Source organism: Solanum lycopersicum, chromosome 11 (genome assembly GCF_036512215.1).
Source record: "Solanum lycopersicum chromosome 11, SLM_r2.1".
Classification (NCBI taxonomy): Eukaryota; Viridiplantae; Streptophyta; class Magnoliopsida; order Solanales; family Solanaceae; genus Solanum; species Solanum lycopersicum.
This window is the reverse complement of record NC_090810.1, coordinates 8,040,532-8,067,413: the sequence shown is the minus strand read 5'-3', so window position 1 is coordinate 8,067,413 and position 26,882 is coordinate 8,040,532. Positions and strand designations below refer to the sequence as shown.

The 26,882-nt window shown below is 32.5% G+C and overlaps 1 long non-coding RNA gene across 1 annotated transcript; it reads right to left on the bottom strand.

Moving 5' to 3' along the window:
* Nucleotides 1–361: 361 nt before the first annotated feature.
* Nucleotides 362–26,626, bottom strand: LOC101260198 (uncharacterized). Its single transcript, XR_011212415.1, has 2 exons — nt 25,451–26,626; nt 362–982 (listed from the first exon to the last, which is right to left on the bottom strand). It is a non-coding gene; the product is annotated as an uncharacterized lncRNA (long non-coding RNA).
* Between the last annotated feature and the right edge of the window lie 256 nt (nt 26,627–26,882).

Sequence of the window (26,882 nt, the reverse complement as noted above, 5' to 3'; positions counted from 1 at the left end):
AATTTTGACTAACTCAATTACCTCTAATTTTTAATTTTTATCTTCTTTTTTGTATAAAGAACATATGAATTGTTATCAAGTATGTAGGTCATTGTTATTATCTTTATATTTTGCTATTTTTATTCGTTGTTGCATGTATTTAGCTGGATATTCACATGATTTCTTAGCCTAGTTATTTTTAAGGGAAAAGGGTCTGATATACCTCTCAACTTTGTCATTTAGAGCTGATATACCCCACGTTATGAAAGTGACTCATATATACCCTTACTTATAAACAAAAGATAGTTCGAGTATCAACACTTTCTGTTCCTTTGTGTTGTGTACAAAAACTTTGTCGAATAGACACAGAAAGAAGTTGATGTTGCATTTGTTAACTGGAAGCATGGAATTGCAGACATTTTCACCATACAATACAAATATGAAATGTCAGATACATTTAGCCAAAACTCGGCTAACTATCTGCCATCTTCAACCTGAGAATGGTGGTGTGTTACCAGAAAGATTATTGTTAGCCAAGGAGAGCACCTTGAGTGTTAATTGAGAGATTTCTGGTGGAATATTTCCAGATAGTTTGTTGTTATTGAGAATCAACTTGGTCAAGTAGGTGCAGTTTCCAAGTTCAGCAGGTATAGAGCCAGAGAAACTGACAAGTCGAGTTTTACTAAATATGGAGTCCAACTACAAATCTCTGAAGGAATGGGACCGCAGAACCTGTTACCAGAGAGATGAAGAGTAGCCAAAGATGAGCAATATTTGAAGGCATCTGGGAGCTGTCCACTGAGATTCATGTTTGAAAGTGAGAGGCTGATCATCCGGTTCTCGAGGTTGTTCCAGCAAATGACACCAACGAACTTGCAGATAAACCCCATGAAGTAGTTTGAGAAGTTCCAAGAATACAAATTTCCATTAGGATCCTTAAATGAGTCCTTCAGTCCTTGCAAGCACTTAATATCATTTGATGCAGTAACATTGTGAAGTAGCACTGAAAATGAAAGAAAAAATATTGTAGATTTGGTCATGGTGAAAGAAAAGATGAAAGGAAAAAGTGGGAGGATTAGCCCAAATAGAACTCCAAGGTTGAAGAACATAATTTCTTACGAAGCCAAGTTAAAGAACACGTTTATGTATTATACAAAGTCAGAATACAAAGTCTTTAACCCAAAGCAAGAACTCACATCACAGTCACCAAAATGAAACAGTAGATACATTTTGACAATCTAAAAGACATTCACAACCTCTCCTTCAAAACTCTTGAGAGAAAAGGAGCTTGATACATGGCTAGATGCTAAGATATTCCCAGTACAGACATCAAGCTTTTTCAATGTTTTCTTCACAGGATGGTGCAAGAACAAGAAATCGTCACGCCACAAGAACAACACCTCTCCATCCTCCAAAACTTTCAACATATAAATTATTTCATTGCCCAACCAATCGTTGCATTCAGGAGAAATGTCTATAACAATCTGTTTAACCCATGAATCAGTAACTCCGTATTCTTTCATCACCCATACCTCAAATTGAGTATCTGCATAATTGTCACACACACATAGACAACGTCCAAAGACTCCCAAACTTCGCGAATACCAATACCTTTTCTTGTTGTACATTGGAGCTGTGGGGAAAGATTCAAACAACTCATTCTCCAAATAAAATGAACATATTGACTCATTCCCTTTAGCATCATAAACCAACCAATGAATCTTCGCGTAGAGGTTCACCCCATATGACTTGAAGGAAAACATAACATGTCCTGCATTTCTCCAAAACCCTTTGCCAATTATGTAGACTTGACATTTAGACTTGTAATAACTAGTATTATCACCATAAATTTCTTCTTGGTAAATTCTAACCACTTTGTACTCGAACCTAACAGGATCGAAACCAAAGGTATACATGACATCATTGGGCCACTCTCTTATCCCTCCAGCCTCTGGAAGAATGATATACTCCCTGGTTCTTGGGTTGAGGATGTAGACAGTTTCAACATAATCAGGGAAGTAACTAAAACAAATGAAACCATGAACCGATCTAACCATCCAAAATGGATCAATAGGGAAGTAATGTTGTAGATCAAGGTCAAGTTTTGGATCATGACAATAAGAATGAGTATCCTCATCTTTGAATTTCAAGAACTTTAAAGTGTTGGTACTAGAAGTCTCATCAGAGCTGAATTGGTTGATTATGATGCTGGCTGGAGATGTTGAACGTGATAGTTTTAAGAATTCGGAATCTAAGGTTAGGTTTAGAAAAGATTTAGAGACGGTTTTGACGTATAAGAGTGTGGTGGGAGGTAACCTAGAGAGAATTTCTAACAAGATTGGGGATGGGAGATCCATCAGTGATGTTGCTTCATCAATACTCATTTCTTACAACATATTAACTCCAAATTAAACAAGTCATTCTCCAAATTAAACGAACATATTAACTCATTTCCATTAGCATCAGAAACCAACCAATGAATCCTTCCATATAGATTCACCCCATATGCCCTGCATCCAAAACAGAACATGACATGTTCTACACTACTTCTCCAATACCCTTTCCCAATTGTGTAAAATTGTGCTTCAGACTTATAATAACGAAAACCATTATTATCATTATCGCGAATCTCCTCTTGGTATATTCTGACCACTTTGTACTCGAACCTAACAGGATCGAAACCAAAGCCATTTTCTTACCCGTTGTGGCTCAGGAAGGATGATATATTCTCTTGTTGTTGGATTGAGGATGTAAATACCATCAACATTACCGAAAAAATAATTAAAACAGACAAATCCATGAACAGATCCAACTAGGAAAACTGGATCAACAGGAAAGTAAAGTTGCAGATCAAGGTGAACATTTGAATCATGATCAAAGTTATAATCGACTACGAATTTCAAAAACTTTAACGTGTTGGTCCTATTAGAGTTGAACTAGTGGATGATAATGGTAGCTGGAGATACTGAACGTGACAAGTTTAAAAATTCGGAATCTAAGGTTAGGTTTAGAAGAGTTTTGGAGACGATTTTGACGTATAAGAGTGTGGTAGGAGGTAATGTTGAGAGAATTTGTAATAAGATTGGAGATGGAAGATCCAATAGGTTCAGGTAAGGGAATGTACCAAGCTATTAAAAAAAAGGCATAATATATAAATATGCCTGTTACTTGACTTTGAATTATATTTATGTCCTTTAATTTTGGGCGTGCACAAGTAGACACTAAAACTTGTATAAAGTTGAACAAATAGACACACATGTCCTACATGTAATCCTACATGTCACTTTTGTCCTACGTGGTGTCCTACTGTATTTTGCCATGTAGGACTCATGTGTTTATTTATTTAAAAGCTGGATAGTTAAATTGTCTGTTTGTGCATTATGAAAGCTAGAGGTCAAAGTTAAAATTTAAAGCAAAAATTAGGATCCAATATATGTATTATGCCTAAAAAAAAGATATAATACGTAAACATAACTCGTAACTTAGCTTTAGCGGATACTTATAACATAAGTAAATATTTAAATTTGTATAAAATTAAACATGTAGACACATGTGTTCTACATTACATAATACACGTAAAACGTCATATTGGACACGAAATTACCACGTAGGGTGTCATGTAGGATGAATGTATTTATTTGTTCAATTTCATACAAGTTTAAGTGTCTACTTGAGCACATCCAAAGTTAAAGGTCATAACGCCAAGTTAGATGCATGTCAATGTATTACACTCTTTTCCTGTTGTTTTCCAATTTTCCTATAAAATAATTTTTTTAAAACGTCTTTGAGTGAGAGCAAAATATAAAAAGGAAGCTTTTCGAAGTCCATCGATTCATTCTCAATCCGATTTTGTTTCACATTAATTGCACACGATAAAATATATTTCAATGGACTAATGTATATAATTTGGATGTGATTTTATTAACGAGAAGATATATAATTACATAATTTTTAATGTTTTATATATACATTATTTTTATTTATTACTCTCTCCGTCTCATTTTATGTGGCAATATTTGATCGAGCACGGAGTTTAAGAAATAAATGAAGACTTTGAAATTTTAACAAATTGCCGTTTAAAAAAGTAAAAAAGTAGACTCATTTTTGTCTCTACTAATAAATGTATTGAAGTGTTATCATTAAAATTAAGTGGGACCAATAAGGATAAAAGAGGAATTGCACCTTTATTTACTTACTATATAAGGAAAAGTGACATTTTTTTGGGACTGACCAAAAGGAAATGGTGCCACATAAAATGGGAAGGAGGGAGTATTACAAGTTTTTCTATACGTGTATTACACATGATTATCAATTCAATATATATATATATATTATAAATAATATTATTTATTTAAGCGAAGACTTGAATAATACACTTTGCACAAAATAACATTACAAATTATTTTGTAATTATTTAAGGTGGATCGTCATATATATATATATATATATATATATATATATATGTCTGATTTACGCGAACTTATGAAATTTTTTATTAGTTAAATGCAATAATATTTATATTTAGGTTCAATCTCGTAATTAGTCGTATGTCAATAATATTACCTTATAGAAGATATTTGTTGTGCATTTTTCTTGTCATTTAACCAAATGTGTTTTGTACGTTTCTTCCATGTCAGATTGTTTAAATGTCATATGAACATGTTAAGACAATAGCTATATTTTATTTTTTAAATCTATTTTTCGTACACATTAATTTTTATTTTATAAGTTATAAAATAGTACATGATATTTTTGTTGTTGGCTCTCATATTTGACTTCTCAGTTGCTTGTGTACATAAATCAAAGATAGTTATCTGATTGTCTACAATTAACAAAAAAAATAATTAAAATGCAAGAAGAAGAAGAATAGTTTATAGTCAACAAAGAGTACTATGAACAAATATATTTTGTATACCATGTGAAAAGTCATGATTATTTCGACAAATCACATTCCTTTAAAGATTGTTACACCTTCTCTTAATTGAAATATTTTATTTGTGTATTAATAACTTAAGTATTATTTAATTGCTTAATTGAACCAATAATGACTTTTCATTGTATTATTCATATACTAGGTACTTGTGTCTATCAAGATACATATGTCCTCAAAAGTTATTAGGATAATACATATATTAGACCCTAAACTTGACTTCAAATTTTAACTTTGCCCTCCAACTTTCATAATGCACAGACAGACACTTTAACTATTCAACTTTTAAATAAATAAACACATGAGTCCTACATGACAAAATACGCGTAAGACACTACCTAAGACAAAAAATGACATGTAGGACATGTGTGTCTATTTGTTCAACTTTATACATGTTTAACTGTGTACTTAGTGCACACCCAAAGTTGAAGAACATAAATGTTATTCGAAGCCAAGTTAAAGGGCATATATGGTTTGATTTTAGAAATTTGAAAAACGATTAGATTGATTTCATTTTAATTTTAACCAATAACCGATCCAAATTGAACCACGAATACCCCTATTCACCGGCTATAAGTATTTTCTTATTTGCATAAATACATTTTTTATATGTCCTTTTCTTTTTTAAGATTAAGTAGTTTTAATTTCATTTTTTTAAAAAAATCATGACAAGTATCAGCTCAAAATATTATATTTAAAATTTTTGATTTATGAAGTTTTTTTAAAAATAAATAATTAGGTGAAATAGTCATATATGTTTGTATTCCTCATTTAGAGGTAGAAAATAAATAAAATTGTCATTTTATCAAAACATTTATCTATTACATGCTATTTCTTTGTTTTCATAAATTATATTTACAAATAACAATCCTTAGTATTTTGTTAGTTCTTTTTTAAAATAAAAATAAATTTAGGTAACTTTAAAAAAATCCATTTTATTAATTGATTTGTTGATATTTTTAGCCATAGTTAAAATCTCATTCTAACATAAGATTCTTGTGGTTCTTGAGGGCATGAGAAACAAGATCTGAAGGTTTTTGTCGATTCATTGATCTGAAAAATGGACAGTGATTATCATTTCTAATGATTTTAGTAAGTACTAGTCTTGGACACGTATAAAACACGTGTATCCCATACTAATTTTATAGAATCATTAGAATTAATGATAAATGTATTTCTAATAGACCAAAATTTTATAATTAATAGAAATTTCATTTTGACCTATGAAAGTATCCTTGCAATGAAATTTTTTTTCTAGCCTTAAGTTTTTGTTAGAGAATTGATTGGTTAAAGGCTAAAGGTGACAAAGAAAACTGAAAATAAAATATGCTATCAAATCACGTTAACATCCAGTGAAATCCATGCAACAAATAATAAAAGTAGCACAATATAAAGATAACAACAATGACCTACATACTTGATAACAATCCATATGTTCTTTATAGAAAAAAGAAGATAAAAATAAAAAATAAAAAATAATTGAGTTAGTCAAAATTCTTACTGGTACAACAATTTCTTCTTCTACAAAGTCTTTATAGAAAAAAGAGGACCTACCAAAGTCTGGAGATCGACAATCCAAACAGCTTCGATGAATCTTCAACCTTCTCTCTGACCTGCACCTATAAAGATAATAATAATATAGGATTAGTACACACTTGTACTAAGTATGGTGTACGTACACAAACAGATAAGGACTATGCATGATCAAGGAAAGCTCTTCGTATAACAACATGCCATTTTTGGAAAGTGACACTACTAGACTTTCCTAATTCATTATTTGTGAATTTTTGTATGAATATCATGTATTTTAAAGCATTTAAAGCATACAAATCATTATCTATATGAAAATAAGACCTTAGAATCATTAACATAATTTTAGAACAACTCGAATGAAAATTCTAAAAATTGATCCCCCAAACCCAAGAGCACTTTTTTCTGTACTTATTTTTTTCAGTCTTTTTTTCTTTTTGTTATGTAGTTCAATGATCTTCTTTGATCCTATATTTTACTTACAAGTGCAATGATTCATTGTAGTCCCATACCTACAATGAATCAAGTAAGTAATCCAAAGGACTAAGGAAATGATTTGGCTATCCTTACAACAAGTTATTCTTTCCATTCTTGTTAGATTGGGCATGGACTCTTTATAAGTCAATCTTTATTGGCTAGGCCACTTATTTCATCATTTTCATATTATGAAGGTTATGATTTATTGATTAGCCTTTACATTTTACTCCCCTTTATTGTCATAATATAAGAAGTCATTATAAGCCAATTTTATTTGGCTATGCCTATTATTTCCTGAAAACTTCATTCTTATCAAACATTGACGATTGATATTCTTAAGCTCTTACTTCCTTAGCTCACTTTGAACATACATATCTTCTTCTTTCTTTCTTGCTTTCTTAAGGACATCTTTAGAATTAAGATCATGCGAGCTAACATGAAATTCATTGTATGTCCTACACCGAAAAGGGGTGATTCAACGATCAAAGTGAATCTAGATCATGTGAGCTAACATGAAATCCATTGTCTGCCCCACACCGAAAAGGGGTGGTTCACCGGCTAAAGTGAAACCAAGTTCAATGTCTTTCCCACACCGAAAAGAGGTGGTTCATGGATAAAGTGAACAGAATACTTTCTCTGAGCATTTAAACATAGATCATGTGATCTAAGCATGAAATTCAGTGTCTGCCCACACTGAAAAGCGGTGGTTTCACCGGCCAAAGTGAAATTGCATCATACGTAGCTCACTTAAATGGAATCCATTGGCTAGTTCCTATGCTGACAACATAGTTCGAAGACTAGGAGAAACATGGAGACTACTTATCCACCTTGGTGGTAGCCTCATCTCATGAGGCTTACATGTGCTGGCACAAACTCATTCCAAGTCTATCGGTGCTTTGCTCAACTTCTTTTTCTCTACGTCTTTTAGAATTGAATCAAACATTATGGAAGCTTGCTTCTAGTTATGATGTTTACTTAACTCTTTGGATAACCGGTCATCCCTTTATTTACTTGATGAAATGTGAAATTTAACCTTACATTATCATCTTGGTGTTAATGAGACTTGTATTACGATTATTAATACTAGCTTTTGTGAGTATCTTTAAAATAGTTATCTTAGGTGTAAGTGAGACTTGTCTCACTTTCTTTTACAACCCATTCTGGTCACCTTCATAATTTAAAGACTTTTAATTATGTTATTACTCACCTTAACTCGTTTCATGTCTTTTGGTAGCTTTATACCATTCTTTATAAACGTTAAGAACTTTGTTCAATGTATTTACTATGTTCATAGTTCATTTGGAAAGGGTATGTTGTGACTTATCCCAATGATTGACATACCCTTGGTTATGAAATCAAAGTTACATTAGTCATGCTTAGTTTGGTTTACATTATTCACTCTTTCCATCATTCTTTGAAAGTAATATTGTAAGCCAATTTCATTCAACTTTTTGGGCAAGACATTGTTAGTCATTTTATTGGCATAAATCAAACTCACTTAAACAACATTCATTATGTTATCACTAACAACATCAATTAATATCATGAATGTAATATAGTGATTCCCCAACATGAATCAGTCGAAAACTTAACATTTTAACAACAACTAAATTCCATAGCCGATTCATAGTAACTTCATATTCTCGAAACACAAGTAAGCATTATATCATTCCTTAATTTGTTTAACTAACACTCAAATAATTTGAATCCAATCTATAAACCTCATTAGTCATTAACAAATCAAGAACTTATAAAATCAGTTAGCACCACATACCAACAACATGTTCAAGATATATCTATATACTTAAAGAATCAAAAACAAGGATAACTAGGGAGATGAATGTTCAACAATATCATTGGGGTACAACCTTAGTTTCGAAGTCCATGAATTCAAACGTTTGAAAAGTCTCTTGGAGAAAGAATTCAATGAGATAAAACCCATACCTTATGTAGTATTAAATCTACGAAGATCACCTTGCACGAAATCTTAAAGAAAATCTTGAAATCGCCTAAGAGAAATCGAGAGAAACTTTTCTGTTTTTCTTTCGTCCATTTATAGTTTTGTGTCATGAATTTCTATGTGTTTGAACGTGCTAAGTCTTAGGAACTGATCTTCACTCATTCAACTTAGGCTAATTAAGTAAATTAATTAGTTAATTACTAAAAATTTCCTCCTAGATTGACTAGAAATAGGAAAATATTTAATTAGTCAAATCTGAAATTTTTTCCTAAGAATTTTGGCCTTACTTGGAAATTTTTCTTAATTAATTAATCACTTAATTTAATTAATTAAGGGACCTAGGGTAATTAATAAAATACCCCTAAGTCATTGGGACCATAACTAACCCATTTGGACCATCCTAGATTAGGTACTAGGATGTTTCTTAGTTAGTTCCTTGTCTAGTGTAAGGATTTTGGTTTGACCATTTAAATTAATTAATTAAATTGCTAATTTAATTAATTAGGTGACCTAGGGTAATTACTAAAGTAACCTTAAGTCGTTAGGACCATAGCTAACCCTTTGGACTATCCTAGGTTAGGTACTAGGTTGTCTCTTTAACTAGTTACTAGGTTAGTGTCATCCAATTAGGTCTTAGGTTATCGGGTGTACTAGATAATTTATTTTTGTTTGTCCTAGTTTAGTTAGCTAGTTAGGTCAGTTAGTTAGAGTGTAGAGTTTGTTAGAGATCTAGGCCCACATGGTGTAACCCTTGTGCACGCCTGCCCCCTAACTACTTTAACTGAATTCGGTTAGGATGGTCTCCTCCCTTGGCCATTTTTCCACATGTGCTTGCACATGTGTTGCTTGTACTTTCCTAACTAACTATTTTTGATGTTTAATTTGGAATGTGTATTTTTTGTCCCAAGAACTTTTCACTATGTCCTTGGGCACTATTTAATCTACATGCCCATTTTAAATGGTCATGTGCTATGGTGCCTTGGCTTGACACATGAATGCCTCACACCTAATGTGTAAATGTTGGAAAATCTATGTTTTTAGCTTAGGATCGTCACTGCAGGTACATTTCTTGAACAAGCTCATTAATACTTAGAAAAATTGGCTAACACCCTTTAAGCCAATATTTTTTAATTTGCCCAATATTTTGCTTATTTGGATATTATATAAAAATTGGCTAATACCCCTTAGCCAATTTTCTATACTATGCCTAATATTTCTCAATATTGGGCATTGGAATGCCTATGTATCCCCAATATGCATTCTTAAAGACCTATTGGGCTCTTCACTAGACATGTAATTTTTCGGAATGTTACATATACATAATGTCAAAGCATGACAATGAGTTTCTAATAAAAACTTATGGAACATGTACAAATGATTATGGTCCATTTGTTTTTAAGAAAATGTGACTTGTTTTCGTATGGAAAAAAACATGTTCATGTATTGTTGGATGAATGTCACATCTCACCTCTACAGGAGGTTTTGAGAGATGAAAGAAAATCTTTTGACATAAATAGCCATTTGGTCATATATAAACTTTGAATACTACACAAATATTGTGGTATATTTTAAAATAAGACAAAAGAAAGAATAAATCTTTTCTGTAAAGGTTGTGGCCATGATCAAAATAAATGTTGTTGTGTGGCAACACAAATTTGTCATTGGTTATCAAGAAATAAGTCTTGAATGTAATAATTTTAATCATGACAATAATAAAAATTGATCAAGCTCTAATGAGTAAATAATAGTTTGATTATGCATATGCAAAATATTTATTTGATCTACATAAAGCTCGATCGCAAATGAGCTATTTGCTTACATATGAGGCACAACAATATCTTGACATTCTACAAACATTTGTAACCACCTTTTCAAATCATATAGATCAATGAAGTAATTAAGGAGTGTGTTGGATTGGAATCATAATCTATCATATTCAGAAAATATGATATTTTCCTTTGACAAAGGATATTCCAGCCACCATATACGAAAATAATTATAGTTCAATAGAATGGAGGATACAACCAAAGGAGATCAGACACAACATATATTTATTGTTTACTAGTCATGTGAACTTATGAAAAAAAACTCACATATATGGATACGTGATGGGGTTTCAATCCCAACGTGTAGTAATTCTTTTTTTGTGGTGGAGTGATTTGAATAGCAGAAGAAGAAATTGTTTTACCAATAAGAATTTTGACTAACTCAATTATTTCTAAATTTTTTTGTATAATGAATATATGGACTGTTATCAAGTATGTAGGTCACTGTTGTTATCTTTATATTTTGCTATTTTTGTTCCTTGTTGCATTTATTTGCTGGATGTTCACGTGATTTCTTAGCATATTTTATTTTTAATTTTATTGTCACCTTTAGCCTTTAACCAATCAGTTCTCTAACTAAAACTTTAGGCTAGAAAAATGTTTTCATTGCAAGAATACTTTCATAGATCAAAATGAAATTTCTAATAATTATATATAAAACTTTATTCTATCAGAAAATACACTGATCATTAATTCTAATGATTCAACTATGGTATATGTGCGTTGCACGTGTCCAAGACTAATACTTATTAAAATTATCAGGAAAGAAAATCACCGTCCATTTCCAGATCAACGAATCGACAAGAACCTACCGTTCTTGTTTCTCATGCACTCAAGAACCACAAGAATATTACGTTAGAATGAGATTTTAACTACGACAAAAAATATCAATAAATTAATTAATAAAATGAATTTGTACCAATAATACTTACTAAAATCTTTGGAAAGAAAATAATCTTCCCTTTGTAAGATCAAAGAGTCGACAAAAAGCCTCAATTCATGATTCTTTAGCACTCAAAAATCATAAGAATCATAAGTTAGAATGAGATATCAACTCTTGGCTACTAAGGCTGTGATAAAAATAATTGGAGAACTTACGAGTCGAGTAGATGTGTCATCAAAATCAAATGACTTTGTTCTGTCATTTTTTTTAATTATGAGGATGAGCCTACCCATCCTAACATTATTTATAAGAATCTGATTGGTTATGTATCCGTAATGTCCATAAAAAATGCAAGTTGAGCGAGAACTGTAGAGAGAATAAAAAATGATTCATAAAAATATACGACTCTAATAATATGTAAAGAAAAACTTATATTTAAACACCAAAAGGTTAGCCAAGAAATAGAGATAATTACGATCAAATTTAAGAACATAAGTTTATTACCATGATATAAATATAACTTATTAATATTTTATTATTTCTATTTTTAAAATTAAGTAATTTCAACTTCATTATTTTTAAATATAAAAAGGATCAACTCAGAATTTAAATAAAAAGATATTATTTTACTTTTAATTTATAATTTTATTTAGAAAACAAATAGACAAATGAAATTTGACTTCATTTTTTAAAATTATATAAATGATAAACTCAACATTATATTTACATGGGATGTTTGCCATTTTTAGAAAATGTATAAATAAATGAAATTGTCATATATGTTAATATTCACCGGTAGGGTTGTTCATGGTTATAGTTAAAAAATGAAATCAAATCACAATCTGAATCAAACCAATTTTAAAAAAATGATATTTGATTTGATGTGATTAGATTTGATTTTGCATTTTGAAAAATCGATACTATTTGATTTGACTTTGATTTTACTAAAAAATAACTGCAAAAATAATCAAATCGAACCAATAAATTCTATAAAGATATTGTTCATAAATAAAATATAAATATTTTGTTAAATTTTAAGTAATATAAGTCTTTAACTTACAATTTTCTCAAGCTCAACACATAAATTTTGGCCCATATGTTACAATCATAAATCCAACTGCATCAAAATTCATTACTTTAGTCTTTATCTACCATATATTTCATAAGATAGTTACACCTTCTCTTAATTGAAACACTTTATTCGTGTATTAATAACTTTAGTATTGTTTAAATGCTTAATTGAACCAACAATAACTTTTCAGTGGATTATTCATATAATAGGTATTTGAGTCTATCAAGATACATATGTTCTAAAAAATTATTACATTCAAACTGAAAAAACTAGAAAAGTGAACTAAACCGTCAGTAATCAAACCGACGATTATGTTTTTCGTTTGGTTTGATTTGGTTTTATAAATTTTAAAAATCGACTAGATTGATTTCATTTTGATTTTAACTGATAACGGATCCAAACTAAACCACGAACACCCCTACTCACTAGCTATAGATATTTCCTTATTTGTACAAATACATTTTTTATGATTAAGTAGATTAATTTCATTTTTTAAAAAAAATATGACAAGTATCATCTCAACATATGATTTTTTTTTAGATCTGATTTATGAATTTTTTTAAATAAATAAATAAATAGGTGAAATTGTCATATCTGTTTTTTTCCATCATTTAGAGGTAGAAAATAAATAAAATTGTCATTTTATCAAACATTATCTATTACATGTGTTTCTTTGTTTTCATAAATTATATTTAACTTATAACAATCCTTAGTATTTTGTTAGTTCTTTTTAAAAATAAAAATAAAATTAATTGACTTTAACTTCAATTTGTGAAAAATCATAAAAAGGTTCAACTCAAAAAATAAGTATTCAAACATGATATTTTGTTCTTGACTTAACATTTTTACCCCTTTTTAAAGACTTTATTTAATCATATCATACTGTATTAACTTTTAGCGTTAACGTCGGATTGCAAGTTCACCATTGCGATAAACAATGATAAATCAAAATATCATAAAATATTTAATTAAATATTATACGATCATATTTTAATTACTTAAAGATTGAATGTAACTTTATTACATTACAAAATTTGCGGTCCTTCAATAAATCATAATCAAATTAAATAACAAATAGTGAGTAAATAGAAATCTCAACAATCATATTTTAACCCTCTACATTTAATTCTCCCAAAATCTGTGAAACTAATTTATTCGTCCATTACGTACTTTTATAAGTAACATCTTACACAAATGAAAAGTTGCACAATTTCTTCTGTAATTAGTCAATTTTATTTTTTCACCCATTATAAGCATATTTAATGTAACTTATACATATGTTTTGCCTCTAAAAATTTCATTTATAACCATATGAATTACCTAATTATTAATATAATTATTTTAATTTTTCTTCTTCTAACCTAATAATTGTTTTAACAACCTTCCACATTCCTTGTTATTTTTACAATATTTGATTATTTTCATTAAATAATTTATAGTAAATTCTTCTGCACATGCACACATTTTTAAAGTGTAACACTTCTTTGAAAACTATAAAGTAAGTCCAATTAAGCTGATTTGATATATTTATTATTTACCATTAACGTAAATTTATAGAAAAAAACTCACATATATGAATGTGTGATGGTTTTCAATCTAAAACTCAATGTGTAGTAATTTATTTTTAAGGTGGAGTGATTTGTATAACAGAAGAAGAAATTGTTATACCAACAAGAATTTTTTACTAACTCAATTATTTCTAATTTCTTATTTGTATCTTCTTTTTTCTATAAAGAACATATGGATTGCTATCAAGTATGTAGGTCATTGTTGTTATTTTTATATTTTTCTATTTTTGTTACTTGTTGCATGTATTTCGCTGGATGTTAACGTGAATTGATAACATATTTTATTTTTAATTTTCTTGTCACCTTTAGCCTTTTACCAATCAGTTCTCTAACTAAAACTTCAGGTTAGAAAAATGTTTTCATTGCAAGGATACTTTCATAGGTCAAAATGAAATTTCTATTAATTGTAAAACTTTGTTCTATTAGAAAATACATATATCATTAGTTCTAATGATTTCATATAAATTAGTATAGGATACACGTGTCTTGCACGTGTCCAAGACTAGTACTTACTAAAATCATTAGAAATGAAAATCACTGTCTAATTTTCAGATCAACGAATCGACAAAAACCTTCTATTCTTGTTTCTCATGCACTCAAGAACCACAAGAATCTTAGGCTAAAATGAGATTTTAACGATGACAAAAAAATATCAATAAATGACTTAATAAAATGGATTTGTGCCAATGATACGTACTAAAATCATTGGAAAGAAAATAACCTTTCTTTTGTAAGATCAAAGAGTCGACATAAAAACCCTCAATTCATGATTTTCTTGCACTAAAAAACATAAGAATCTTAAGTTAGAATGAAATATCAACTCTTGGCTACTAGGGTTGTGATAGTATAATCGAAGAACTTACGAGTCGAGACTTTGTTTTATCATTTTTTTAAAAAAATTCTGAGAATGAATCGGCCCATCCTAACATTATTTATAAGAAGTTGAATGGTGATTTATCCATGATGCCCTTAGAAAAATACAAGTTGAGCGAGAATAAAAAATGGTTCATAAAAGTAAATGACTGTAATAATATGTAAAGAAAAACTTATATTAAATCACCATGTTAGCCAAGAATTCGAGAAAATTACGATCAAATTTAAGAGAAGAAGTTTCAACTCAAAAATATAAGTATTCAAACACGATATTTTATTTTTGACTTAATTATAATCATAATTCTTGTAATAGAAGAATATGAAAATTCCTAATTGATAAAACAATGTATGTGCAATGCCACTCCACTCAATAAAATATTATAAAACATCTAATAAATTGAATATTAAACAACAAGCATCTCATCTAGTAAATGTTCAAAGTGGGATAGTATAATAAAAGATGAAAATGTCAAGGGAAAGTTGCAAGATATTTTTACCCTTTTTTAAAGACTAAATTAGTTAATATATATTTAATCATATCATATTATATTAGTTTTTATCATCAACATCGAATCACAAGGTCATCATTGAGATAAATTTAAATATATCATAAAATATTTAATTAAATATAATACAATCATATTTTATGACATATGTCATTTTAAACTCAAACAATAAGAATAAAATAATTACCCCAGCCCAACCTTGTCGTCTTTTTCATCCCACCCGACCCATTTCCTTCTCCTTCTCCACCCCAACCCCAACCCCAACCCCTACAACTCTTCCATCCTACTAGCCATCAGATCTTCCTCTCTACCCCAAGCGCAACCATTCCTCCACCCCACCAGTCATCAAATCCTCCTCTCCGCCCCCAGCAACTCCAACTTCTGTCTTGTTTCTATTCGTATCAAATTTTCAAAAGATACTTTCAAAAGAACTTAATTAGTTTGAAAAAATTATCTTATAAAAGTATGACATTTTCTTCTTTACTTTTAAGTTATTGATTAATAGTGCAATTTTTTTTCAAATCTTATGATTCATGAAAAATAATTAGATTTTTATTTCATAATGTTAAAATTTAAACTTTTGAAAAATTTTATGATCTAAAATTTACTTTTTTATTTGTGACATTACTAAATTTATTTTATCATAGACTTTTATATATGTTTCGGATATTGTAGCTAAAAAATATAGAAAAAGAGATTTTTTAAAAAAAAATTGTGAATAAGACTTTTAACAGCGAGCATGTATAATACTCATTATGCTTGTAAGCAAAAAGTATCAAAATAATATCGTGAAAACCTACCTATAATATATAAATCAACAAAATCTAATTAGAGTATCTAACTGAAAATTAAAATCAATTTTAAGAATCACCGATGAATTAGGCCTATAGTCAACAAAGAGTTGCATAAACAAGCATTTTCTTGACCATTCCGAGAAATCATACCCCTAAAAAGTCACAACTCTTTCTTATACCAGTGGAAAAAATCACAACTATTAAAAAAAAAGAACTTACAAATTTCATCGAAAAATCACAAACCTAAAATATAGAAATTTCTACATTAAGTGCATCATGATTTTAAGGTAATAAATAAAAAAAAAATCAGATAGATAGATAATAGAAGAGCATAATATATTATATTTTCAAAAAAACGAAAAATAATTTTTGAATTATTATTTCAAATGTTGTTGATAACAATTTTGAGGCTCAGATCTGCAAAGAGATGAGGACGAAAGAGAGGGCAACCACGCCATGGCTGCAAAATCAAGATGATTTGCCAAGCCAAGATACGGATCGCATAGTCTCCATCCCCAATCCAGTTAGCTCAGAATTCAAAAAAATCATCATCATTATCATCATCGCCTCTAATACAACACACATACATACCGTAGATAGATTATCAGAGACACAAAAAAAAAAATTATTGCCAAAGGTTGTGGAATATATGTATATTTGCCATTTGAATGATCCAGTCATTTCCAAGAAATTAACATGAATCCAAGGGTTATTGCTTCTGAAAAATAAAAAATAAAAATCATTGGCTAAACAAGAGAGGGGCAACCACCCTTGTTAAAGAAAAATTCCTAAAACTCTCTGTTTTGCCTCTTTTTTTTTTAGGTTTTCTGGGCTAACTTTTTCTTTGCTGGAAAAGTTGTTTTGGTTCTTCTCGACCAAAATAACTTTCCACTTTTTTCACTTGGGAGTTCTCCTATTTATAGGCATAAATTGGTTTGGTGGAAGAATCTAGATGTGTTATGTGGCAATATTTGAGATAAAATATCTGTATTTAGATCAAATTTCAAAGTTATTTGTTTTGACTCAGTGAACATCACATGGGACATGAGAATTAAGTGCAACATTAAAAAAAAAAATTGATATCCTTATCCTTATATATAGAGCCATGAGAATTAAGTGCAACATTAAAAAAAAAATAGAAAGTTAATATCCTTATATATACTCCCTCTATACTTGTTTAGTTGTACACTTTAGAAAAGACAAACATACTAAGCTAATAACAATTAACATAGTGTAGTTACAACTTTACCATTATTAAATATGATTTTAAAAAAGATGAATTAAAAATTTTTTAAAAAAATTTTCAAGAAGTTTAAATGAGGGTATAATAGATTTTTTTTTGTTCTTTCTTGATTTATCAAATGGACAAGTAAATAGAGACATCTAAAGAGAAAATATGGACAAGTAAATAGAAACAGAGAGAGTATTTAGATAAATTTTCTTTTTCTATATATTTACTTGGTATCAAAGTCCGTTAAAGTAGTTTTGATTTATTATTGAACTCCATGGTATATTGTGCATGCTTCCGTTAAGGAATACATCAGATTTTTGAAAAATCATTCTTATTTTTGAGATTGAGTTATATCCAAAATTCATATTCATAACTGGCACCAATGGGTCATATAAATAAACCTAATTATTAACAGAAAGTTTTTTGTTAAGTTACTCTTAAGTAAGACTGGGCAACGGATCTATACCGTTTCAGTTCACACCGATTCGATTGCCTACGAGACGGAACGAGACACCATGAATTGGTACACGAAACGTAATGTAATCGTGATTTGATATCGGTGTACCGGTATCGATTTATCCGGATCTCGATCCAGTTCGGTGTCAGTTCGGTTTTCGATTAATTATTATTTATTAATTAATTTATATTATATATTATAGTTGATATTTTATATTTTTTAATTTGTGTAATTTTTTATTCTTATATTTATTTAATTTTTTAAAATTACAAATTAAAGTTATTTAAATCACAATTTATTAATATAACCTTAAGTTATGACATATTAATAAGTAATAGCTTATAAACTTCAAAAGATTCAAATCTTGAAACCTTATTGACTTAACTTGTAAATTTAATAAGTAAAAATTAAAAAATAAACTATCTTTAAAATAAACTTAAGTTAAAAATTACATTATAAATTTAAAAACTAATAATTTAAACTTAGACAAATAAAAAAAATATTCATATTTGGTTTGAAAAATCACAATAACTAAAAAAATTTAATCGATTTTGAAATAACTAAAAATGTCGTCCCGTTTATCTCATCCCGTTCCATTCCGATTCCATCTTAATATATAATGGAATAGAACAAAACCGAATTACAAATAGTTTTCGAGATTAAGTAATTCTCAAGATTCATCAGCTAATTTTAAAATTGAGTTAGATCCAAATCATCTTCCGAAAGTGGCACCAACAGGCATTTCGTTCAGTTTTTTTTTCTTTCTAAAAACTCAATGATATATTTGGGATTTTTTGTAATCTAAAATAACAAGAGTACCAAATAAGGAGAGAATATTAGCAGCTTACAAGCAAAACTCATTCATTACATTACCTTTTGAATATTTTCCTTTGCTTACATTGCAGTATTTCTCTCTCAGCCTTTCTTATTTTCTTAAAATTCCAACTCTTTTGTTTTAATGTTGCTCGAATTGTCCACGCACCCGATGTTCAGTCTACAATGCTATCAGATATTTTTTGTTTTTGGTATGTCTTTGATTAGATTAAATATCATATATTACTTGCAGATTTGTACAAACAACTTTTCCCTCAAATAACATGATGGTATGTTATTGTTAGCCAAGGATGTAAAACACAAAGCTAAAAATACACAATACTCTAGTAGTACAAGATATCTTAAAGACATTTACAACCTTTACTTTAAAAATCTTGAGAGATAAAGAGTTTGATACATTCATAGATGCTACAAAGTTTCCATCACAGACATCAACCCTTTTCAATGTGTTCTTCACAGGATGGTGCAAGAACAAGAAATCATCGCGCCACAAGAACAGCACTTCTCTGTCATCCAAAACTTTCACCAGATTAAACATTTCATAGCACAACCAATAATTGTTGCATTCAGGAGTTATGTTTATGACAATCTGTTTAACCCATGAATCAGTAACTCCGTATTCTTTCATCACCCATACCTAAAAATGAGCATCTGCATTATTATCACACACACACACAAAAAAAACGTCCAAAAACTCCCAAACTTCATAAATTTGGACAATTTTCTTTAGTGTATCCTAGAGAAGTTGGGAATGATTCAAACAACTCACTCTCCAAATTAAATGAACATATTAACTCATTTCGATTAGCATCAGAAACCAACCAATGAATCTTTCCATATAAATTCACCCCATATCCGCTGCATCTAAAATGGAACATGACATGGTCAATACTTCTCCAATATTCAGACTTGTAATTATGAAAATCATCGTGAATCTCCTGTCGATAAATTCTAACCACTTTGTACTGTAACCTAACAGGATCGAAGCCAAAGCCATAAGCAACCAAATTAGGCCAATTTCTTACCCCTTGTGGCTTGGCTGAGGAAGGATGATATATTGTCTTCTTGTTGGATTGAGTATTTAGATACTATCAACATCACCGACAAAGCTATTAAAACAAACAAAACCATGAACCGATCTGAAGGAATATTGAGTGTATTGAACTATTAACCTAATAAGGGAATACATGGGAGATATATATAGGAGATATAGGAAGGAGTACTAATCCTAATAGGACTAGGATTAAGGAGTACTAATCCTAATAGGACTTGTATTAGTACACAGTAAATACTAATATTATGTAATACTATTTATTTAATATTATCTGTTATTATCCTCCCTCAAGCTGAGCTGAGCGGAAGCGAACGGAAGCTTGGAACTGAGGTAATCGTGCTGTCGGCTCGGGAGAGGCTTGGTGAGAATATCAGCCAGTTGGTCTTCAGTGGGTACATACTGCACAGTCATGGTGCCGGCCTGAACTTCATCACGAACAAAGAGACAATCGGTATCAACATGCTTCATTCTGGTGTGTAGGACGGAATTCTTGGCCACACAGATGGTTGATTTGTTGTCACAATAGAGAGCATGAACAGTGTGAGTGGCGCGGAGTTCGCGAAGAATATATGTGACACACATGGTCTCAGCAGCAAGAAGAGCAAGGGCGCGGTATTCAGCTTCAGTCGAGGACCGAGAGACCTTGGGTTGTTTTTTTGTACACCAGAAAATCAGGTTCGGCCCCAAAAAAACGAGAAACCCCGATGTAGATTTTCTGTCATTTTTATCATTCGCCCAATCTGAATCTGAGAAACCCTGAAGCTCCAAGTCCCCGCGTCGAATGAGTAAACCACGACCAAAAGTGCCAAATATGTACCTGAGAATGCATTTTAGACAATGGTAATCATGTTCACTTGGTTTATGCATGCGCTGAGCAACTCGGTTGACAGCAAACTGGATGTCAGGACGGGTAATGGCCAGATACTGTAGAGCCCCAATGAGGCTGCGGAAGTGGGTGATATCGGCAAAGGGGGTGTCGGCTCCATTCGTAGACGAAGAGACTGTCATCGGTGTTGGTTGACTGGTGCATTTTTCCAGTCCAGCTTTCTGCAACAGATCTCGAGCATATTTTGACTGATGAAGAAACAAGCCGCTGCCATTCCGAGAAACCTCTATTCCCAGGAAATAATGTAACGGGCCAAGGTCCTTCATTTTGAAGGTAATATGCATAGCTCGAGTGACATCCTGAATGAGAGTTGCAGTAGAGCCTGTAATAATGATATCATCTACATAGACAAGAAGAATGATTGTACCGTGTGCTGAATGTCGAGTAAACAGACTCGTGTCGTGTACGCAACACGTGAAGCTGAGTCCCTGGAGGAACATTTTTAGATGTGTGTACCAAGCACGGGGGCTTGCTTGAGCCCATACAGAGACTTCTGGAGTTTGCAAACATGTTGAGGGAAGCGGGGATCAACATAGCCCGGTGGTTGCGTCATGTAGATAGTTTCATCAAGCATGCCATGAAGAAAAACATTGGAAACATCCAACTGATTGATGAGCCAATTGTTGCGCACGGCGAGTGACAGTACCAGGCGAATGGTTTCCTGCCGAATAACAGGACTGAATGTCTTGGAGTAATCAAGCCCATACTCCTGATTGTAGCCTTTAGCAACCAAACGAGCCTTGTACCTGGAAATACTGCCATCTGCATTGTGTTTAATTTTGTACACCCATTTACAGCCCATGGGGCTTAGGTACAAGAACCCAAGTTTTCTGATCAGTCAAAGCCTTAAACTCTTTATCCATAGCATGACGCCAATAAGCATTTTTTGAGGCAACAGAGTAGGTTGTTGATTCACTATCGGGAAGGGGTGTATTTGGTAGTATGGTAGCATGAAAGGTTTTGGGTTTAAAGATACCGACTTTGCCACAAGTTAACATGGGATGAGTAGTGGGGGTGGCACGGGTGGTGGTGATTCGGGGGTGGCTGGGAAGGACCCAAAACGGATCGGGCTGGAGATGTTGTGGGTATGGGGTGGTTCGGGTTGGTTGTGAGTGTGGGTGGTGGTTGCGGGTGTATTGTGGGTGACGGTCGAAGGGGTGATGAAGGGTGGTTGGGTAGTGGGTGGAGGTGTGGGGAAAGGTGGTGAGGGACCCTGTGAGTATGTTGGAAAAAGAGGAAGGACGCCAATGAATGATGTATTTGTGGAGGAGGAAATAGACTCGTACGGAAACTCATTTTCGGCAAATTTGACATGATGAGATATGTAGACTTTATGAGTTTGTGGGTCAAGACAGCGATAACCCTTGGAGGTAGGATGATAGCCCAAAAAAATACAAGGATGGGATCGGGGTTGTAATTTGTGAGTAATATAAGGGCGTAGCCAAGGGTAGGCAAGGCACCCAAAGACATAGAGGTTGGTATAATTGGGAAGTTCTTGGTAAAGGAGTTGATAGGGTGATTTGTTGGAGAGGATGTGACTGGGCATTCTGTTAATGAGGTAGTTTGCGGTGGCTAGAGCTTCTACCGAAAAGGAGACAGGGAGATGAAATTGATGTAGAAGAGTAACCACCTTTTCAATGAGATGGCGATGCTTACGCTCAGCCACCCCATTCTGTTCGGGAGTGTATGGACAAGAGGTTGGATGTATAATTCCCAGGGATTGCAGAAACTGGCCAAATATGTTATTTACATATTTCTTTCCATTGTCACTTCGAAAAAGTTTAACATGAGAATTGAATTGTGTTTTGACCATTTTTTCAAAAGTGACAAAGGTGGTGTATGCCTGTGATTTGTGTTTTAGTGGGTACAACCAAGTGTATTTTGTAAAATCAACCACAAAACAAATATAATAGCGAAAACCAGTAAATGAAGGAACAGCAGTAGGACCCCATAGGTCAGAATGAATAAGTTGAAAAGGTGCAGTTGTACGCTTCTCAGATAAAGTAAAAGGTAATTTATGAGATTTAGCAATTGAACAGGAGTCACAATTGTTTACATGAATGGAAGAAAAACCTAATTGAGACATTAAAGAATTTATTATTTGAGTAAACGGGTGACCCAGACGACTGTGCCACAACAGACTGTGGCCATCAGCCGAAAGAGCCACCGGAACCACAGGAACGCTTTCTAAAACTGGGTGGGCAGACAAACTTGTGCCAGGAAGAACGTACAGACCATGCTCACAGGGGCCCTGAAAAATCAACCTCTTGGTAGTATTGTCTAGGATGTGAAAATTATTAGAGGTGAACAAGAGTGAGCAATTATTGTCTTTTGTGAATTGGTGAACTGAAAGGAGATTGGTTTTAATAGAAGGGACGTGGGTAAGGTTACCTAGGTGAAAGATAGCGGTGGGGGTTTTAATGGTACCTGTGCCAGTGTGAGAAATATTAAGGGACTCACTGTTGCCAACAGTAATACCATTGGAGCCATGATATGGATTTGGAGCGTTAAGCTTGGATAGATCAGAAGTAACGTGCATGTTGGCCCCAGTATCCAACAGCCATTCAGAGGAAGGGCCGGCTTGAGATGCATAATTGGCACGGTTATCACTATTTCGACTCTCCTCATACCGAAACCAGCAACTAGCAGCGGTGTGTCATATTTTCTGACAGATTTGACAAGTTGGACGATCCCGCTCGTAAGTGCCCTGCCCGCCGCTGGAAGATGACTGCCCACCGCTGCCGAAGGAGTGCAGGCTGTTATTGCTGTCGTGCTGCTGACCGTCGTACATCGGACGACTGCCCTGCCGACCGCCGCGCCCGCGGCCTTCGCTGTTTCTTCCATAGCCGGCCGCCACCACGCCCCCCGCGATAGTTCTGGCTTGCGGTGAGGGCGGTGGCCGGCTCCATAACAGCGGCTTCTCGAAGAAGAAGTTTGCTCTCCAGATCCACGTTGATTTCTTCACTTTTTAGCCACGAGGAGAGAGTAGCCAGGTCAACGGGCGTTGGACTGATGCGAACCGCCTGTTTAATGGAGGAGTAAGCTGATGGAAGCCCCCGAATGACGCACATGACAAGATCTTTTTCGGGAATGATTTCGTTCACGGTGTCAAGGGCTGTGATGATGGTGGAGACCTCGTCTAAATACTTCGCCATAGTTTTCGTGCCTTTGGTAATTGTGTGGAGACGATCACGCAATTGAAAAATATGAGAGTGGGAAATTGATGCATAGCGTGTTGCTAGGGCCGTCCACAGGGCTGAAGAAGTTATGTAGGATCGGACGTGTTTCTGAACCGTGGGAGAGATGACCACAATAAAACATGATCGGATCTGGCCATCCACAGCTTTCCAGGCGGCATGGGCCGGATTGGTTTTTTTTATTTGTCCGTGGCGGTGATGACTGCCGGCGGCGGTTCTGTGCTTCCATCGACGTATTTGAGAAGGCAATTGGCCTCAAGGGCTGTAAGAACGGTGATTTTCCATGTAGGGTAATTTATGTCTGATAATTTTTCGGGAATCAGGGCATGAAGATGCCTGAGAGGAGTTTAATGCCAAAAGGAAGTGAATCGAGAGGATCCACCTCGGTTGTCATGGTTGCCGCCTCCCAAGAGAAGAGAGGGAACGATCGGTGCCCTAAAGAGAGAAAAAAAAAACCTAGAGAAAAGAAGATCTAGGTTTTCTGGATCTTGATACCATGAAGGAATATTGATTGTATTGAACTATTAACCTAATAAGGGAATACATGAGAGATATATATAGGAGACATAGGACGGAGTACTAATCCTAATAGGACTAGGATTAAGGAGTACTAATCCTAATAGGACTTGGATTAGTACACAGTAAATACTAATATTATATAATACTATTTATTTAATACTATCTGTTATTACGATCCAACGAGGAAAAATGGATCTATTGGAAAGGAAAGTCGCAGATGAAGGTCAACATGTGGATCATGATCACAATTATTATCGACACAATCGAATCTCAACAACTTTAAGCTGTTAATCCAAAAAGAGTTGAATTGGTTGATGATGATGCTAGTTGGAGATGCTGAACGTGATAGTTTTAAAAATTCGGAATCTAAGGTTAGTTTAGATAAGATTTGGAGAGGGTTTTGATTTGTAACAAGATTGGGGATGGAAGATCCATCAGTGATTTTTCTTCATCACCCATTTCTTACAAATGAATTATTGTCTATTTCCCCCTCTTTTAAATGAATCAATTTTTAATTTCTTGTGTATGATTAATAAACTATTAACACAAACCCATAAACCGTTAGTTATATTTAATAATTCAACTATCAATTAAATAAATTTTAACTAATAAAACACCCATGCTTATTACAGTCCTACACAGAGAAACAGACAGAGGAAAACACAGTTTTGCTACTTGGTTTTAGTGCGGTCATATAAATAAACTGAACTGTTAAGAAATAGTTTAACTATCATATATTACTTGCAGATTTGTATGCACAACTTTCCCATCAAATATACTCTATTTTAGTAGTACAAAATACATGCTTCTAAAAGACCTTCACAACATAGAATAGTAACAAAAAAAAAGTATACTCAAGTAGTACAATACACACCTTTGACAATAATCTAGAAGACATTCACAACTTCTGCTTCGAAATTCTTGAGAGATATAGAACTTGATACATGCCCACATGCCAACAAGTTCCCTTCACGGATATCCAGCGATTTTAAAGTTTTCTTCACAGGATGGTGCAAGAATAAGAAATCATTGCGCCACAAGAACAACACCTCTCCATCTTCAAAAACTTTCAACACATTAATCATTTCATAGCACAACCAATCGTTGTATTCAGGAGTTATGTTTATCACAATCTCTTTAGCCCATGAATCAGTAACTCCGTATTCTTTCATCACCCATAAACAACGTCCAAAAACTCCCAAAATGAGTATCCGCATTATTATCACACACACATAAACAACGTCCAAAAACTCCCAAGCTTCGTAAATTTGGACAATTTTCCTTATTGTAACCTGGAGCAGTTGGGAATGATTCAAACAAGTCATTCTCCAAATTAAACGAACATATTAACTCATTTCCATTAGCATCAGAAACCAACCAATGAATCCTTCCATATAGATTCACCCCATATGCCCTGCATCCAAAACAGAACATGACATGTTCTACACTACTTCTCCAATACCCTTTCCCAATTGTGTAAAATTGTGCTTCAGACTTATAATAACGAAAACCATTAGTATCACTATCGCGAATCTCCTCTTGGTAAATTCTGACCACTTTGTACTCGAACCTAACAGGATCGAAACCAAAGCCATAAGTAACTAAATTAGGCCACTTTCTTACCCGTTGTGGTTCAGGAAGGATGATATATTCTCTTGTTGTTGGATTGAGGATGTAAATACCATCAACATTACCGAAAAAGTAATTAAAACAGACAAATCCATGAACAGATCCAACTAGGAAAACTAGATCAACAGGAAAGTAAAGTTGCAGATCAAGGTGAACATTTGAATCATGATCAAAGTTATAATCGACTGCGAATTTCAAAATCTTTAACGTGTTGGTCCTATTAGAGTTAAATTGGTGGATGATAATGGTAGCTGGAGATACTGAACGTGACAATTTTAAAAATTCGGAATCTAAGGTTAGGTTTAGAAGAGTTTTGGAGACGATTTTGACGTATAAGAGTGTGGTAGGAGGTAATGTTGAGAGAATTTGTAATAAGATTGGAGATGGAAGATCCAATAGGGATTTTTCTTTATTACTCATTTCTTACAACTCTTAGCTTTAACTTTTGCTATTTCTAGCGGGATTTTTAATTATTCACTCTCTTTGTTTTAATTTATGTTTTATTTTTTATTTTTAGAGAACAATTTAAGTTTGATCGAAAATTTACTCATACAATTTTTATTTTCTAAAATTAAATTTATATATTTATAAACTACGTAAATAAAATACTATAATTTATAATATTGATAATTTAAAATATTTAAAAGATTTACAAAAAATTTACGAATAAAAATAAA